Consider the following 19699-nt stretch of genomic DNA (forward strand, 5'->3'; position numbering starts at 1 on the left):
GTATCAGCTCGGAGATACCGATCCAGACCACTACAGAATCACACAGCATAACGGAAAACCTTATCTCCTCCCCGCCCGGTTCGGGAGGAATCGATAAGCCTTATCAATTAATAACATTATCCTCTAATTAAAGTGGAAACAGATCCCATCGTGATGAAGATCCCAGAACCAATCCACAAAACCCGTAAGGACTCAGCTATATAAAGGCTCCAACCCCGAGGGCATAAGGTACGCATGACTTCTCTACTCTCTAGCTCTCTACATTCTCAAAGCTATCTCAGCTCGCAACACCCCGGCTTTTCTGATCTTATTTTGCAGATCCACCTAGGTCGTCGTTCGACTAGAAGCCAGATCATCCTCCAGTAGGGAGCAGTTAGATCGTGTTACATCAAATCCGTTATTAACTCAATGGATTTTGCAAAACATGATTCGAATTCAATCGGTTTAACTTAATAGATATCTGATTCGAATCCAATAGTTAACCATGTTGAGAAAGAAGAGGAAAAGACTTACAATTGAATTTGCATCCCCTAAGCGGGCAGATTGGTGGTGGCGAACTACTAGACTAGTGCCTGGTGGTTGGTACACTACAAGAAAATAAACCTATAGCAATGAATTGGCTACGGTCAAGAAATAATAGCTATAGTCATGGTGGCTATAAGTAATAGCTACGGCTGAAAGTATCCGTAGCTGCAACTGACATATAGCTACAATTTGTGTTTGTGGTTAAAACTTAATCTAATAATTATATATACATTTGTAGCTTTGGTTTTTAAGTTATCCGTAGCTACAAATTTGATTTTAAAACTACAGTTTTGTGATGCCCGTAGCTACAAAATTTGGATTTATAGCTACGGTGTGTTGAGACATTTGTAGCTTAAAATATAAATCTATGGCTATGAATCTAAGTTGTCTTTAACAAAAAATGAAAAACGTATAACTACAGTCGGTGGCAAAAGAATATCAATCTATATCTATGGATATGAAGTGGCCGTAGCTAGAAAAAAAAAAAGAACCAACAAAATCTTTAGCTACGGTTTACATTGATTGTAGCTAAAAAATTAAAACTATAGCAACGGTTTACATTGACTGTAGCAAAAATATAAAACTACTACACTTTGATTAGTGGCTAGATCCTAAAATTTTTTCATTATTTTTTGAAGCCTCTTTCCTGTATTGAACATAAGCATAACTAGTTCATAATATAAGATGGTGCTTAAATTTAAAATCTATTAAAAGATTATATAATAAAAAAATGAATTATATCTCAAGGTGCTTTAAAACATCATTGTGTTTGGTACAAATTCAAGGTTCTTCAATACATTAAACTCAATTCCAAAAAAAAAAAAAAGCTTAACGTGTAAAATTTGATCTAATGTCTCCATCGACACATGTGAAGTATCCTCTTTACCATGTTCAACCTATAAAAAAAATAAGTTAGAAATCACATTTTTAGAGATGTAAAATCATTATGAAAATTTAATTATGTAATATAAACTTGCCTTCCATATTGTGAAACCTAGCCAAGCTTTAATGCTTGTTTACCAATAAAAATGTTTGTACTTATTTTCCAACAATTTTCATATTTAATACCTGTAAGGTTCTATGGACTTGAATAGAAGGCTGGAAACTCGGGATTTTGGTTCCTTCATTAAAAGGTTTTATTGGTGATCTCCTTTATCCTCTCTCCTCCATTCTTTCTTCACAAGAAAATAGAACACAGCAAACTTGACCAGGTCCATGATCAAATGAAAAAGTTAGTCGTGTTGTTGAGCCCCTGGCCTTCTCTCCACACCAAGTCTGGTCTCCACAACCCAGCTCGAACAAGAGGGCCAGCTAAAGAGTTAGATGAATGAGGTATCCATCTGAACAATGTATTTTTGTCATATCTGCATCACTAACTACCAATCCTCTTGAAGAGAATGGCTTCTACAATGTATTTGGAAATATACAGAATAAGTAGAATACTTTATTCTTTAGTTGTTTGAATGCACCATTATCTTTATTTGGTTTTTAATCATCAATAATTTTCTTTTCTTTTCATTTTGTATGTGTGTGTGTCTGGGGGATATTCTTCACCATATCGTTGACTTTTCTATCGATCATTTCTGTTCATGTTGGAATGTGCTTAACATTGCTGCCCTTTTGCTGATAAGGATGGTGATTTACGTTAATACGATTTACTCCAATAGGCTAATTCCTTTTTTTTATCAATACTAAGAAAAATTTTATTAAAAAGAGAAATAGACAAGGCTACCCCATTACAAAGATAGGCATTACAAGAAAGGCAAATGAAGAAGTAAATCTTGAAGCATTACAACTGAGCCCCAAAAACATTGTGTCCAATAGACCAATTCTAGATAGTACTGTTTTCTTCTTCACTGGGTATGTGTTGCCATTGTCATGGATGAAGACATGTGTTGCCACTGCCATTGTCATGACAGGGTGTAATGGAGCATCACCAAGCAATAGTGGAGTACTTCAATAGGAGAGGTGTTTCTGCAATATTCCTCTTCTGAAGAAATCTTCTGCGCAGGATGATTTCAGTTCTCGCAAACTCTTATGATCGAGATGCTAAGCTACTAAATGGTACTCAAGCAATAGAATCCCACTCCCTGAAAATTTTGGTCGCGGCAACAGGTTTGATGCTTCCTTTTTTTCTGTTTCCTTCAATCCTCCCAATTTACGGTTGAGCTCTTTGTTCTTTACTTTTCTAGTTTTCTTTTTATCTTTTTTTTCCACACAAGGATGTCATGTAAAATTTAAATTAATCAATCTGAGTGAATATCAAAATCTCAGAAGTGCAATATCAGTTCTTACTCGGATAACCTTTTTCTACCAGTTTGCATTATTTTCCGCTTGCCTACTTATTGAGATATGTAGAATCAATAAAAAAAGGAAACGTTGGCATTAGATTGCTCAACCTTTTGGCAGGCTAGGCAAGTTGAAAAACTCGGCTTATTCGACTCTTTTTAATTATTGGGACTCATTTGAGACACCCAAAGTTTATACACAAGAAATATTCAGACATTCAATCATATAAGAAGACAATAACTTAATATTTTTTATTATCCAGTCTAATATTATGAGTACAACTTCTAGTTCACCATCTTCTTGCCTGAAAATTGCAAATGCTACATCTATAATCAAATCCAACAGGTAGGACATATCTGAACGAATTAATACAATCCAAACAAAAGCCAATATACTATATTATACCATTTAAAAAAAAAAAGCTCTATAAATAAAAGGGAAACCCCAAAATTTCTGGGAACTTTTGGCATAAAATATATGGAACAGGGACAAGTTTCAGACATGTTTCATGTTCAACTTTTTGATCGAAAACAATATGATTATGGGAGGCATATAATCAACGGCAGCTGAGAGGACAAACTGCGGAAATAAGAACTGCGAATGGCTTGAAACCTTAACACCTTTCGATGAGCAAAGATCTGAAACACGTTCGTTCGACTGAGAACTTTGGTGGGTGTTCAGTTCAATAGCGCATGAGAGGAGGGAAAGAGAAGAAGAGAGGAAAGGAAGAAGGAGAAGAAACGGGAGAGAAAAAAAAAACGAAAATGAAAAAAAAAAAAGAGGAGGAGAAATGTCTTGCGCGAGTTGTTTGAGCAGCAATTTAAAATCAGCGACCACTTTTGTTTTGGCCAAAAGTGAAATGACAAAAATAAAATTAAGAGGCGTTAAAAAGTGTCTCTAATGTTATTTAAATTAGTCTGCCTCCCATTTTTTTCTGACTGCCTCTGGCCTAGAATTCCATTAGTGTCTATTCTCACTTTTTTTCATTCCTCTCTTTTCTCATCATCTCTTCTCTCTTTCCCTCTCCGCGTAAGATATTTCCTCCAAAACTCTTTAAATTGAGGCCCATTTTGTATATCAGGTTGAACTATCCTGATAATGGCATGTGGAATTATGAACAAAAATTCAAAGACTTCATTCTCTATTATCTACAAAGTTTGAATATTTAAGTGGGTCAAAATGGGTGGCTTAGGTATGGTTCCATCTTATCAACCCATTTAGATATTAGAAATGTATGGTTGGTTTGGCCTCACGTCCAGACTATCACTATTTTAGCCAAGCAAGGATTAGCTGAAAGTGATGGCTGTTCGGTGGGTTGTGTAACCCATGATAAGGTATTTTCCTCCCCACTATATTATATTCTCCTTAAATGGATCAATTGTGGTTAATGGTTTAATTAGGTGGGAGTATTCAATCACTACATCTCATCTTGATCTAATCAAGAGACTCAACCACTTCATCTCTTTATTATCACTAATATGCCCCTTCAAATGCATGGGAGTCAAGTATCTCATGTGTTTCATGACAAACCACTATGAAATGATGATGATGATGTCTACCAATATTCTTCCAACCTGCTGTGAATATGATGTGGCAAAGAGATGATGATGTGGCAACAAGGCAATCCTGCTACTGCTACTTCAAGAGAGAGCCTCCATGGGTTATTACTGAAAATTGTCAATTGACCAATGTATATAGACCAAAAAATAATAGGCCAAAACAGGGCAATAATATTATAATAGACCACATTAGGTCAACCAAATTAGTTCAATGGGCCACAATGAGCCACAATGAGCCAATTCAGCGGATTGTGGAATTAATGATAAGGTTTGATTACAAATACAAATATGTAGAGTGCAAAACCTTGTATTTTATATTATATATTATTTTGTATGCGTTTGTACTGAGGCTAATGAGAGAAATGGACAAAAGGAAGGAGAAAGGAAATGCCTTTAGGGATCTTTTGAGAATCAAGGATCCAATCAAGGAACTTGAGGTGATTACTGGCAACTGATGGTAATGAAGCTTAAAGCCGGTAGTTGATGGTGATCATTCGTGCTTCAATTTGTACTGAGAGGGCAATAAATTGATGAAGCTGAAAGTCGATATCAGTAGACAAGACTCCTGTCTCATCTCTTGGGATCTGTTAACAACCAGCGGTCCTGTGGGCTAGATCATCATGAAGTGGATGATGAATAGGAAAACTAAACAAAGAAGTTTGTGCTTTAAGAAAGCACAACAATCAAGAGAATGACTAATAAATTGTAAAATTGTAAAGGTGTAAAGCTAGATAGGAAGCAGATCCACCCATGGAAATGAAGGAAGTACACGTTGTAGATCTTATGGGTTGAACTTTGGCTCTATACCATGTAAAATCAGATAATGGTTTGAAGATTTCATTGACTAAATGCGAGGATTACATGAAAGTATATACAGTGAAAACACCAATTCAAACCAAACTGTATCTAATGACTAATCACATAAACCAATTCAAACTCAATCTTGTCTTAGCTACTTCATCTCATCTTGAACTGATCAACCACTTAATCTCTTTATCACTAATATAGAATTTCACTATCTTCTCACGGTTTATTATGGACTTTCTCAATGAGAATATGATTGATGAGAGAGAATACTTCCATATTGAGTTTAAGTAATTAGGTTGCTACCTGCTGGATTTTTTGTCCTCTACGAGAAATCTGAGTGATTAAGGTATTGGTGAGTCAATTAGAACAAACAATGGGAAGATGCCGATAGTGTACTCAGGTTTGTTAAACATAGTTACTTTTTATTCTGCAATTGGGATATTGCTACTTAAAGTGGAAGGAGGCTCGGAAACAATTATCAATTGGTTTAGAAATGGAGCTCTAGGTCCATGACATTTAAGACATCGCATTAAGGGGGATAGTGCAACGACTGCTAGCTTAAAATCAAGCTTCAAATGGGTCCCTAGATTAGTACTTGATGATGGTATTGCTAAAAGAAGATTTTGTATTGAGAGTATGTGCTATACCCAGGTTAATTTGTTCATCCCTCTTGATTAGGTTGTATGTTTGGGGAGGGTAGAAGTGGTTAGCTCTCTTTGTGTACCATACTTAATGTTTTTAACCAATTTGTACTTTTTCTATTATTTCTGACTTAATTAATTAAATACTGGTTGTTTACCCAAAAAGGAGGTTCAATAGCAGTCATAATGAATTGTAAAATTCTTTCCAGAAGAGATTTTGTAGAGTACAAAACCACAATGGATGATTTTATTAATTAGAAGTCAAGGCTACAAGCTAACTTTTTTTTTTTTTTTTGGGGGGGGGGGGGGAGACTTTATCCTTTGTCTCTTAATGTACAAGGAGAAAGGAAACATGCATCAATATCCTGAATTTATAAAAGCCATGCCAATATCATTTATTCAAATAGTTTTGCTTGAGATTCGATTGGGAATCAAAGAAGGTGAGGGCTTCCTATGGGGTGAGTGTGTGGAAGGGGATCATGACCTTTAACAAGGAATTCAGGGACCTACCCAGCTTTGTAGTAGGGGATGGATCTAAAATCAGGTTTTGGGAGGATGAGTGGTGTGGGGTGAGAAGGCTTTGTGGCTTATGTCCAAGACTGTATAACAGAGGTTGAAGTCACTATCAGTGGCTGCTATGGAAGGAGGGGAGAGTAGTTGATCTGGAGTCCAAAATTCAGGAGGTCTTTATTGAACAAAGAAGTTGAAGAATGCATCTCTCTCTTAGAGAAACTAGAGGGTGTAAAACCTACAATTCAGCTCAAAGACAAGCTTTGGCGGAAAGAGTGCAAGAATGGCAAGTTCATAGTAAAACTCATGTTATCTGGCTCTCAGCAGATCTATCTAAGATGTGAACCATATTAAGGGCATATGGGGAAACCTAATTCCTCCAAGAGTGGAGGCTCTGGCTTGGCTGATAGCAATGGACAACATTTTGACAGCTAATCACTTGAAATCCCAAGGCTTTTAACATGGCTTCTAGATGTTGCCTTTGTGAGGACCAGGAGGAGAACACGATTTACCTATTCATTTCATGCAAATTTTCAAGATTCCTGTGGAATGTGTTTACTTCCACGTTCAGGGTCTCTGTTTCTGACCCATTAATGCCATCCCTGAGAGACCTTCGTGGAGGTTCTCACATTCCAATACTTAGTTTCAAACTCAACTACACAAGTATATAATGGAAAAATGCATGTCGTACTGATTCTTGAGATAACCAGTTATGGTTGAGAATAGGAGAGAGAGAGAGAGAATTATATTAGTACCTGTGAAAAATGTCATGTTCAATGCTTTTTCCTTCCAACCATTTGCCGTTCAATCTAGCAAAGATACAAATATAACAAAATCATCATAATCAAATATCATTATCATTAAAGTTAAAAGTATTATTAGTATATATGAATATCCACATGTATGTATACTTACAAAGGAGATAACCCAAAGAATGCTACATCCTTGTGCATCTCCTATAGCCCTTAGATTTGCATCTTTCTTCGTCAACCCACAATTCTTATTTAATGCCATCTTTACAATTATCTCACATCATCCAGGACCAAGTTAATCCTTTCACACAACTTTTTTTGGATCGTCTATAATAAATAAACCTTTTGCTACAACTTCATTCTTTTTTGGACCCGAAACCAAGATCTTAATTGCTGTCAAATACTGCATATGAAATTATTACCTTATTAGGAAAATATTACATACATCATGAATATACTAAAACAATTAAAAAACACAATATAGTAGATTTGAACTATAAATATACCTCAAATGAGCTAACATGTTGAGTATCTTGACCTATGGGTATGCTTGGAAGCATTTACTGTGAATTGAAAATTTTTATCTAGAAGAAGTCTTTGAGAAAAACTACCTACAACTAAGATAGACGGCAAAAGTAGTCTATTTTGATGTTGGGCTTATTGTTCAGTGGTGAATTCATATCATCTATAAAGTGTAAACACATGAGCCCGTTGATAACCAATACATGAAATAGAAAGGACCCCTGTAACTCATCAGTCCATAGATAAAGAGAAATCAGTTCTCTCAACCCAATAATCCCATAAAATGGGTTAGGTATATATTGTCTACATCTAGCTCTAACCTAGAGTGCAGCTGGACTCATGGACCCATTGAAGTTTTTAAGGCCCTGAAGACAATTTCTCCATTTCTTCCCTGGCTTCTCTTATAGTCAAGACTATTTAGGGAAAAGGTCCTAAATTGATTTTCTAGTTTATTTTTCTTCAAGTAGATCCATTGGCTTACTCTAGGGACTTCCCAAGTGAATAAAATTAATTTACCGTGCCAAGATAGCAGATCAGAAAATCCATGCTTAACAATGTCCTTGTTATGATCTATAATCCAACTCAAAAGCCTATTTGATGGAACTTGATCTGAATGTCACTTGAGTAATAGGGGAAGATTCCCCAGATTACTTAATTACATGGTATGGAAGGGCAACTGGATTTCCTGTGAGAACTTGCGGGAGATTAGCTTGGTTAACTGCATTATCAATCCAGGAAGATGGCTTTCTTGGTTATTGGATAACTGTAGAGCATTAGAAAAGCTCTACTTGCACATGTGTATTGGAGTTAGAGACAGTGGCATTGTGAACTTAACACAGAAATCGAATAACCTTCAGTCTATCTCCTTCCACCTCCCCTCAGATTTCTCACATTTTTTCTTATACATTCCATTGAGGTTGACATATTAGAGTCCGAAAGCAATAGATCAGAATTGTTCTATGCTTGAGTGAGTTAAAATATTATACTTGGATGGAGATCACTTCCCTTCCTCATTTTCTTCATTTAACTTAAGTAGTATCCTCACTCTAATCCAGATGTGTCCAGTCAGAGTGTTGATTATTCTTGACCATGTCTCCACATTCAATGACAATGGGATGGAAGCTCTTTGTTCAACTAATTTTTTGCAGACCCTAGAGCTTGTGAGATGCCAAATGATCAGCGATGAGGGGCTACAATTTGTTGCACAAATTCCACACTTGAGTTTTCTCATGTTGGTCAAGTGTTTAGTTGTGATAGATAATGGGCTAAAGACACTTGTAGGATCACACAAGTTGGAAAGGTTGACGATTGAGGATTGTCCTCAAATCTTTGAGAGGGGTGTTGAAGGAACTGCAAGGTTTGTGTCAAACAAGCAAGATTTGCCAAATATTTACTAACGGCTTAGTCAATGGGTCTGTCACATTCTCTACTAATGCTACATTTTGAATCTAAATGTCCCCTTTACTAACAACCTCCCGTAGATCCAGTGTTGTCACACAATAGTGGAATGGGTGATATGGTAGGATTCCAAATTTCATGATGGATTTTTTCGTCCATACTACTTATTAGGCAGCAACACTTATGGCAATGTGCTTGGCCATGGTTGTGGACTATTTTTCCTATTAAATAGGGTACCAAAGTATCCAAATATAGTCTTTCTATCATCTGGGTCAGGCTAGAAGTTGGCATCAGTATAACCAACTATCTATAGTGAACTACCATTGGAGATAAGACAATATTCTTTAGTCCTCCGTAGGTACTTTAGTATGTTTTTCACAGCAGTTCAATGGTTTTTTCCTAGGTATGATTGGTATCTACTTACAACACTAATGACCTGAGCAATTAATGTTTAGCCGAGTACACACATAGCATACATGATGCTCCCTACGATTGAGGCATAGGGAACTTTTCTCATGTCCTTAATCTCCTCAGGGTTTTTAGGTGACATTCCTTTAGAGAGAGTGACTCTATGCATGAAAAGAACAAATCCCCTCCTGGAGTTTTGCATGTTGTATCAGTTAGCGATCTTGTCAACATAAGTAGATTGGGATAATCTAATTATCCTCTTTGATCTATCTCTATAGAGTTGAAGTTCAAAGATATAAGAAACTTCTCCAAGATCTTTTAGGGAAAATTGTTGCAAAAGCCATACCTTCACCATAGTCAACATTCTTACATTATTCCTAATGAGTATAATGTCATTTACAAACAAAATCGTAAATGTAGCCTTATCTCTCATTATTTTTCTGTAAGCATAGTGTTTATCCAGATTTTGCTCAAAATCAAATTGTTTAACTATTGAGTCAAATCGGATGTTCCAGCTTCTGAAACTTACTTCAACCCATAAATGGATCTATTCAGCTTACACACCATGTGTTTCTAACCCTTAGCCACAAAGCTTTGCGGCTACTACATATAGAAATCTTCAGTAAGATCTCCATTTAAGAACGTGGTTTCGACATCCATATGTCAAATATCGTAATCGCAGTGTGAAACTATAGCTAATAATATCCTTATGGATTTAAGCATGGTCATTGGTGAAAAGGTCTCCTCATAATCGACTCCTTTCTAAGTGTACCCCTTTCACTACAAACCGAGCTTTATAGGTCTCAACTTTTCCATCAGGGCTCTTCTTCCTCTTGTAGATCCATTTGCAACTAGACCTATTCAAGGGTTGGGCTCAGGCTTGGCTTTTGTTAAAATTTGAATGGACTCGACCAGAAGCCTAGGCCCAATGCAGTGTAAAGTTAGGCTTGAAGCCTGGCCCATAAATAGGTCTACTTGCAACCGATTGCTTTCACCCCAAGGGTGGGTCTAAGAGAGTCCAGACTTAATTGGTTTTCATCGAATCCATCTTGACCATCATGGAATCTACCCACTTCAAGGATTCTATGTTCAACATAGCTTCCGTATAAGTCACGAGATCTTCCTCACTGTCTGTATCTTCAATCAAATAACTTTCTTGATCATAGTCGTAAGGTACTGGAGGTCTAGAAACCCAAGTAAATCTTCTAAGTTGGATATTATTATTTAGAATATGTGAATTATCTCCCACTACTCTTGATCTCTCTTCATCAAGAACAACTTCCTAACGATGATTGTTTAGGATGTAGTCCTCCAAGAAGTAGGCATTTTGACTGATAAACAATATTTGTTCTCACAGTTCAAAGAATAGATACCCTACGGAGTCCTTGGGATATCCTACAAATAGGAAACGATTAGTTTTAGATTCCAATTTATCTACACTTATCTTTTTGATGTGTTCTATATAACCCCATATTTTCAAGTGTCTTACACTTGGTTTCTTACCGATCCATAGCTCGTAAGGAGTCTTAGGAATTGACTTGGTTAGAACTCGGTTCAGCACGTAAATTGCATTGTCCAATGCATGCCCCAAAAGGATATGAGTAACTCTAAATGGATGAGGAGTTATTAAACCATATCTAGTACAATTCAATTTCTTCTCTCTGACACACTATTTAATTATGGTGTACCAAGAGGAGACAAGTGTGATATAATCCCATTTCCCTTTAAGTAGTCGTTGAATTCGTCGGAGAGATATTCACCTCCTCAATCTGATCGAAGGAATTTGATATGTATCTCCAACTTTTTCTCGACTTCTTGTCTAAATTATCAGAACTTTTCAAAGGATTCAGACATATGTCTCATTAGATACACATAACCATATCAAGAACAATCGTTGGTGAAAGCTATAAAATAACAATGTTGGTTCCACGTCCTAACATTCATGGGACTACATACATCAATGTGTATAAAGTTAAATGTGCTTGTAGTTCTTCTAGGCTTACTTGTAAATGACCTTTTTGCCATCTTGCCTTGGAGGCAAAGCTCACAAGTTGATAGATCTTCTACAGTGAGAAAATGTAGAGCATCATCTTTCACCAATCTTGTGATACATTCTATATTAATATAACCAACTCGGTAATGCTACAAGCATATAGGATTAATTGTATCACATGGGGATATGTTCCAATACGATTTCGATCATATTTGTTTCTAAAGAAGGATGGAGAACATAAAGACCATTCTCTAGTTCTCCGCGAGTAAGAAATTTGTTATTCAATTTAATTGTAATCTAATTACTAAATAAATTAGAATACAATCCTTACACAACTTAGAAACTTAAATCAGATTTCTTCTAAGGTACATAAAGGTAATTCCTTCTCTAAAATTAAATCTACTGTTTCGATAACAGCAGTTGCAACAGTTGCAATTGTCCCCAAGTAAAGCATAACTTCATCATCATTTAGTCTTCTGCTTCCCTTGAACCTTTGCAATGTATTACATGCATGGGTAGAAGCAAAAATACACTAGGATGTAGAAGTGACCAATAGATTGGTCTCTATAACATGTGCTTCGAAATTACTGTCTTTCTTCTTTCTGAGGGTTTCTAGATATTGAGGACAGTTCCTCTTCTAGTACTTGTTACTAGCAACAATATACAATTTTTTGGACATGAGCAATAGGTTAAGGTTATATATCAAGTCTGCATAGTTGTGCCCCTTGAGTTTGTTGTTGTCTAACAATTTAGCAAATTGTTCATGTGCCATTTCTAATAAAAGGCACAATTAATTATTCCACGACCTTAATATTGTTTCATGTTATCTTTCAAAGAATGGACTTTTATGTATGTTCCATCTCCATTTGTTCATTTCTGAGATTTCCCTCCCATCTTAGTGATGATGACATAGTTCATGTCCTTAGAAATGTGAGAAACCACATAGGTGCACGGGGCCAACTGTTTCAGCTACATAACCCCATCACTTTCTGTGAAGGATCACATATCCACCCATCTGATGAGCTTTCCCTTTGGCCTCTATCAGATAAGGTTCATTGTCATTTTATCTTAAACCTTTCTAACTAGTAAGTTCATACCCGTCTTATCGGGAGCTCCAAGGTACCATGGAAGAGTCCTCCATTTTAGGATAGGCCCCTCCTACTAGTCTATGACGCTCCTATCATCTCATGAAACAATCCCACTGATTGCCTTAGTGAAATGGATAGCCCAATTTTATGGTGCATCTCCACCCACCTATTTAGCCCATTTTTATGCTAATGACGGAAGGCCTTTAAATATATCATCTTATGATATTCTCCATATCATTGCACTTATATTAATCATGAGAGAACATGTAAATCACTTCTATGTCAGATTTTGGTCATACCATAGTGTCTCCCACTAACTTTCATAAAGTCAAATTCAAAAGGGCCCTAAGGGCCCTTAATGGCTAGGGTTTCCATGAGGTTCCTCTTGGGGAGGAAACTATTGATGGGGCCCATTAGAAAGGAGATCATGCAATGATCCATCAGCATCCTGGCAATGATGTGCATTCAGCCATAATGTTCATGGAAAGCCACATAAGTCAATACATGGGCCAAGCACTTATGGGCCATGAACAAATCACATTCATTCAGCACATCACATACACATACATAATTGATCCATGTCAATTTAAAACTTATAAAACCTAGATCCATTTTGATTAACACATGATCAATCCATTAATAAACCAAGTTAACTAATAATTTTCTCTTAGTATATGGGATAAACTACAAAAAGAAGTTCGGCCCATATAGCAGTCCATACTGAAGTCGACTAATTGGTCCATGCAATAGGCCATCATACCCCTGGCCTACGTCGATTTTGGGATACTTAGACAGTGATCCTAAGGGTTGTGACCAAACCCCAAAGAACCATAGGTTGGATCCAATAAGATTGGACCAAAACTAAGTCAAATCGGCCTATGGTTTGGTGTCCAAAACATACATCAATTCACATAGGTAATAATATGAAATTCTCAATTATGATTCACAATCATATCAGAAAATAAATAGCACATAACAAATTCTTAGAGATTTCTCCTAACTACTCAAATCGGCTAGACCAAGTCTTGTCGATTTGAGTTTTGGCTCAAATCCAGTTTGGTTCAGTCTAACAACTAAACCTAGTGCTCTAATACCACTGTTGGAAGGGTTACGATCCATCATATGGATGGTCAAACCACGCAATGGCTGGGTGAAATTTCAAAATTCTTAATCCTTTTGTAAATTGAATTCCCTATGTTTTGAAAAACTACATTTTTTAGGACTGACCTTGCACTGAAACAAACCTGATTTCAAAATAAAAAAAGAGGGAGATGTATTTTTTATATAAATACCACAAATGCAGATCCCAATGGGGAAGTTCATGCCCAAATCATTCCTAAAACTAGCCTCCACTGAAGATGGCGCAATGTATTCCTATCTTTTCTAAAGTCGGTTCGACAACACAGTTTTCTACGAAACTGATATCCAACTACTTGAATCAAATTGAGGATGATGAGCCTGATATCCCCTAAAATTTTCTTGAAAAAGTTAAAGGAAAAACCGATCTATATCAGTCCCAGATAGTTGACGTCAAATTTGTAAAAAACTATGAGACAAAAGAGTGTAGACAGAACCAGAAACTACAAAAATATGAACTTGTCTTGGAGTGGTCCGCCCTCTCCTCTTTTGTAATCTCTTATGGAGTTATCTCCTAATCTAATAAGGAGATAATCTAGATCTAAATCAAATCTGGACTCTAATTAGAGATATAACTTATCTTCTTATAAGATTGGGTGCTCCATACCTAGATTCAAACTCAAATATCCTCCCATGGCACATGATAACTTAATTTGTCATGTGCTAGCTTAATTAATCATATTAATTATGAGCTTTAGGCCCATCAGCTATAAGGCTCATGACCCAAGGGTGCTGCATGGTCAACTTAGGCCTAATTTGTTTGGCGTGGGACCCCACAATGACCTCACATAAGTTCACATAGGTTAGGCCCAACCTCTATGAAAAGGCTTTGTTGAATTCACTACTACATGTAGTGAACCCTCGAGCACACCACTATGGGCTCAATGTGGGCCTACCATTTACACTTAAAATGATCCTATGGTGGGTGTGGCTACTAATTAGAAGGGTCCTAAGAAGGCTAGCTATGTAGGTGACTAGAAAGGATAGCTTCCTTAGAGTGGGCCAATAGAACTTAGTAAGAGTGTATAGGGATCTATAGGCTACTAGACTAGTTTATGCATGAAGAATGCCTTAAATTAGTGGACCTCTACGAAAAATTAGGCAAAACATTTAGAAAGTGAAAAGCAAGGTTGAACTTGAAGTTGTAAAACAAATATGTTGTTAAAAAAAACTTTGATAAATCTTTTGGGTTTGACAAAACTTGATTAACTTTGTCAATTTTGATAAGATTAAAGGACTATTGATAGATTTTTATGTTTTTTTTTTCTTTTTTTTTAATTTAATGGAAGATTGATTTATGGGAATTTTGATGCAAATGACTATACATGATTTGAGATTATTACTATCCTATGAGTTAAGAATTAATAAAGATACTTTATTTGACAATCCAATAGAGCTTGATGGTTTGATAAACTTTTATTTGATGAATTTTTCTTTATTGTGTTTTTGTTAATTTGATAGATTTCAATATTGGAACATTCTAGAAATAGATTTTTATTATTGGGTAGGTATTAGGATTTAATACTATTTGGTGCATTTGTTCTCTCCCCTTTATCTTTTATTATTAATTTTGGGACCTGAGTAGCTTGTGGTGTAGTTAGGATCAATTTAGAAAAGACTTTTATAGACTTTTGGGTTTTAGAAAAGGTTAAGATCGACCAGAAGGGGATATCTTTTAATATTGGTAGAGGGTGATTAGCCCATGCACCATGTCTATTTACTAGACACCCTCAGATAGATGAAACAATAACCTTTTTAATGTTGCTTTCTAATGAGACGTGATTTGGCCTAACCTATTCATACACGAACACATGGAGGCAACTTGCTGATTGGACATTGACTCAACACTTCCTACCACCTCAACAGGCCAGGTCACCTTGGGTACCTCGAGCACCTCGGCTAGGACCGAGGTCCGAGCAGCTCATCATGGCCTTTCCTACCAAGGTGACAGATAGCCAACTTCTAAAAGCAAGCCAACTGTCTTTGACCTCTTCGAGATCAAGCCGCACGCTTGAAGGCCTTATCCTTATCCCACCTTGATCGGATGGACTCGATGGCTTGCACGAAGTCCACCTCCTAGTGTGAAACGGACTCCTAACAGCACAGACCGAAGATCTCAAAAGTGTTTTAGGAGACCCATGGCAGCTCACCTATATAAGGGCACCAACCCCAATGACACAAGGTATGCGCGATTTACTACTTACTAGCATTCTAAAATTCAAACATTCAGCTCGCTCACCAAGAATACTAACTTAAGCATCAGAGTGCCCACATCGAGTAAGCCACACCAAGTTCTCTGAGCCTTTCTCTTCTTGAAGTTTGATCGGCCAGCTAAGCAACCGATGTCCGAGCTGCCATCTAGCTAGGAGCATCCAGATCGTGCATAATCAATTATCGTCGTCTGTGGGAAATGCAACAAAAAGCTATCTTCTCACCTTCTAGTTTTCATCTTTATCAACTCAATGGCTTCCTCAAGCACTGGCAAGAGTGTTGAGATGACTGTCACCAGGGGACAGGACCAGCCAAGACTCAATCCAAACACCCCCTTTGTGACCATTGGACAGTTCACAATGCAATAGGTCAACGTACCTCTGCCCCATGTGAGTGTTGCTCTCCCAGTTGTAGAGCCCTCTATGGTTCTTGTTGGGATTGAAGCACGACAGTTTCATGAGCTTATGCAGTCCTGGGAGCACTATTCAAAGTGAACGTCCCACCGCAGTTCCAACAATACCAGCCCCAATTTTCTCCTCTCCATTAGAACCAACAGAACCTCAACCAATAGCATGGACATCGGTCACCTACCTAGGGGTCGGTGTCGTCTCGGGTCCCAACTCCTTCTCAGGACCAGACTCCACCTCGGGACCCTGCACTAGGTCGGCATCCATCACCACCACAATATGTAGTCAACCAGTGAAACAACCTGCCACAATGTAGCCACAAGAGCAATCAGCAGCAACGATCGTAGAGTAAACACCACCTTGACAAGCAACATCAACAACATCATCGTCATGGCGACAGACAAGTCAATAACCAGCAGCTCGGGGTGAGGGGCATCAATAGAGATCAGCCTCCTCCTCCTGTTTGTTATAACGTTAGAGATAGAAAGAACACTAGGGCCGAGGATCTGGCCAATACTGAATTGAACAAAACCAATGAGGTGACGAAGAAAAGATGCCGCCGACGTGCACGCCACACCTCAGGTAAGACCAATGTCATCCTGATGGCCAAGGTAGAAAGAAGAAGGGAAGAAGTGAGCTCAGAAGTAGTTCAATTGGATCCCATCTCACTGAGTTGGCCTTCCCCCTAGCACCGGAGATCATCTCGTCCCCAAGGCCGATGGACTTGAAGACACCTGCCCTGGAGACTTATGACGAAAAATCCAATCTGAACAACCATGTGGATAGCTTCCAATCTCTGATGCTACTCTCCAGGGTAGACGAAGCTAGCCTCTGCATGGCCTTCTCAATGACCTTCAAATAGACCGCCAGATCGTGGTATAGAAACCTACCTCTTGGTTCGATTAGAAGATGGAAGCAATTCGTGGACTAATTTACAACCCACTTCATCACAAGTAAGAAGTGCCCAAAGTCTATGACGAGCCTTCTAAATGTGGTCCAAAGGGAGAATGAGTTCTTGAGGGATTACATCAAGCGATTCAATGGGAGAATGTGGTCTGCCAGATAGTTTTCCATTGGCACCTCGAGTTGAACCCACCTAAAACCATGGAGGTGTTCATCGACGAAATAGACAAGTTCATCAAGGCAGAAGAGGCTATTGGGTCCCTATTAGAGTTGCACCAGGCTGGCAAAAGGAAGAGAACAAAGGAAGAAAGCAATAGCAGCAAGCACCAGCAACAAAAGAGTAAGTCACTGAAGCGAGGCAGGTCACTACGTAGTAGGCGAAGCAAGTCACCAAGAAAGAGTCAACTACCACCTCAGGGTTCTAGGTCAGGTCAGCGGTCTAGAACCCCTCCAATTTAGAGATCCAACTACACCACCATGAATCCCAAGCGGGGCGAAATTCTGATGTCCATTAAAAACACTAGCTATGTCAAGTGGCTGCCTAGGATGAGAGGAGATCCCGCGAACAAAAACCTGAACCAATACTGCCGTAACCTGAAGGACGAGATCAAGGAGCTGATCCACCATGGTTATTTGAGGAAGTTCATAAAGTACAAAGATAGAAAGATAGAGCACTGACCTACTGTGCAGCGAAAAGACGCACCAGAGTCGAGCAGGCGAAATGACCGAGAGTAGCCACCTTGGGATCCTTCAGCCAAAGACAAACCGATCTACAGGGTAATCAATATGATTACCAATGGGTCTATTGTAGTGGGTTGTAGCACAGCATTGGGTAAAGCAACAGTCCAGGAACTCGAACATGAGGACAAGAACCCACCAAACCACCCTTGGGTGGAGGAGGTCATCTACTTCACCAAGGATAACGCTCATGGGATCTAGTATCCAGATGATGATGCCTTTGTCGTCAAAATGATCATCAACAACTTCAATGTAAAGCGGATTCTGGTAGATTCAAGTAGCTCCACTGACATCATCTTCCTCGAGGCGTTCAAAAAGATGAAGCTAGACTAGAAGGATCTATAGCCGCCAAACACACTGCTGGACAATTTCAATGGAGATGTGGTGAGGCCCCTCGGAAGAATCACGATACTGGTAGTAGGAGGAGAGAATCCCAACACAGTCCAGTTTGAGCACACAATCCTCATGGTCGCCACTCCATCCCCTTACAATGTGATTTTAGGTCAGCCCATCATGCATGCACTATGTGCGGTGGTGTTGACCTATTATCTTGCCATGAAGTTCCTAACAAACTACTGAGTGAGGGTAGTACAAGGCGATTAGTTGGATTCACAAAAGTGCTACATCGCGACGCTAAAGGGCAAGGCAAAGTTAGCGGACAACGTCGAACTAGAACCTCCCCCGAGCACACCGAGGAGCGAGCTACAACAATGGTGAAGGGAAGGGAGATCCATCATATGGATGGTTGAACCATGCAAGGTGGCTGGGCAAAATTTCAAAAATTTCTTTCTCCCTTCCGGGAATCGTATTCCTTAGAAAAGCTGCATTTTTCAAGGTTCGTTCTTAAAACAAATCGGACTAGATTTGTAACCAAAATAAAGGGAGGGATATAACTAATACAAAATCCACAAACATAGCTCCCAACGTAGGTGTTCATGACCAAAGACATCACCAAATCTTGCCTCCATTGAAGATGACACAGCTTAGGATGAAGCATGACCAATAAAGCAATTCTTCAGCAAGAACTACAATCCTTCAGCAAGGATCACGCAGCGGATGTGAGCACAACTTCAGATCTGATTTTTCTAACAAAAATCAGAATCAACAACAATTCTTGACTAAAGCGATCGAACTGGGTAGGGCAGCAAGAACTAGGAAAGAACTAGATTTAGCAAAAGTATTTAATAGAAGGATTTTGCCCTCTATTTATAACCTCCCTGGACCAGCTTCCTAATCCAATCAGGAAAGGGTTCTTTGATCCAAATATTTATTTGGACCTGAACTCATAAATAGATAAGACTTATCTTATCCTCTTCCTGATCCAAATACAAATCTAATCTCAAATTTGCCCATGATTAATTAATCAAATTAACCCAATTTGAATTGGGCTTTAGGCCAATTAAATTACCAGGCTCACTTCCCTTTTAATTTTCTGGCTAACTTGGCTCTCTTTGTATGGTGTGGAACCCTAACATTGATCTCCACAAAAGCCATATGGGTTCAGATTAGCCTCTGTTACATGGCCTGACCGAATTCACTACTGAACACAGTGAACTCCTGAGCCCATTAGTATGGGCTCTTAACAAGCCCAACATTTACACTAAATGCTCCTTGGGTCCAGCCACCTTATGAAGGCCCAAGGACTATGGACTTAAGTGAGATTAGTCCATCAAGAAAAAATCCTAATTGGTTTTACACTTAACCTCTCAGCCCATAATGATCAAACACAGCCTAACAAGATAGGACATCTCCCTCAACTGCAAGGTATAGTGTTGCACTCTCTACTCAGTATGGATCCCAGGAATTAAAAC

At 38.3% G+C, this 19699-nt stretch overlaps 1 long non-coding RNA gene and 1 pseudogene across 1 annotated transcript; both read left to right on the top strand.

The window, feature by feature from the left end:
• The first annotated feature begins 1750 nt into the window (after positions 1-1750).
• On the top strand, positions 1751-2807 carry LOC148874519 (uncharacterized). The gene is made up of 2 exons (XR_016105088.1): positions 1751-1857; positions 2445-2807. It is a non-coding gene; the product is annotated as an uncharacterized LOC148874519 (long non-coding RNA).
• A 5457-nt stretch (positions 2808-8264) lies between these two features.
• LOC148874520 (F-box/LRR-repeat protein 14 pseudogene) lies at positions 8265-9002 on the top strand (annotated as a pseudogene).
• The last annotated feature ends 10697 nt before the right edge of the window (positions 9003-19699 follow it).

This window comes from Nelumbo lutea, chromosome 1 (genome assembly GCF_056320005.1).
Source record: "Nelumbo lutea isolate HS-2025 chromosome 1, American lotus-T2T, whole genome shotgun sequence".
Lineage (NCBI taxonomy): Eukaryota > Viridiplantae > Streptophyta > Magnoliopsida > Proteales > Nelumbonaceae > Nelumbo > Nelumbo lutea.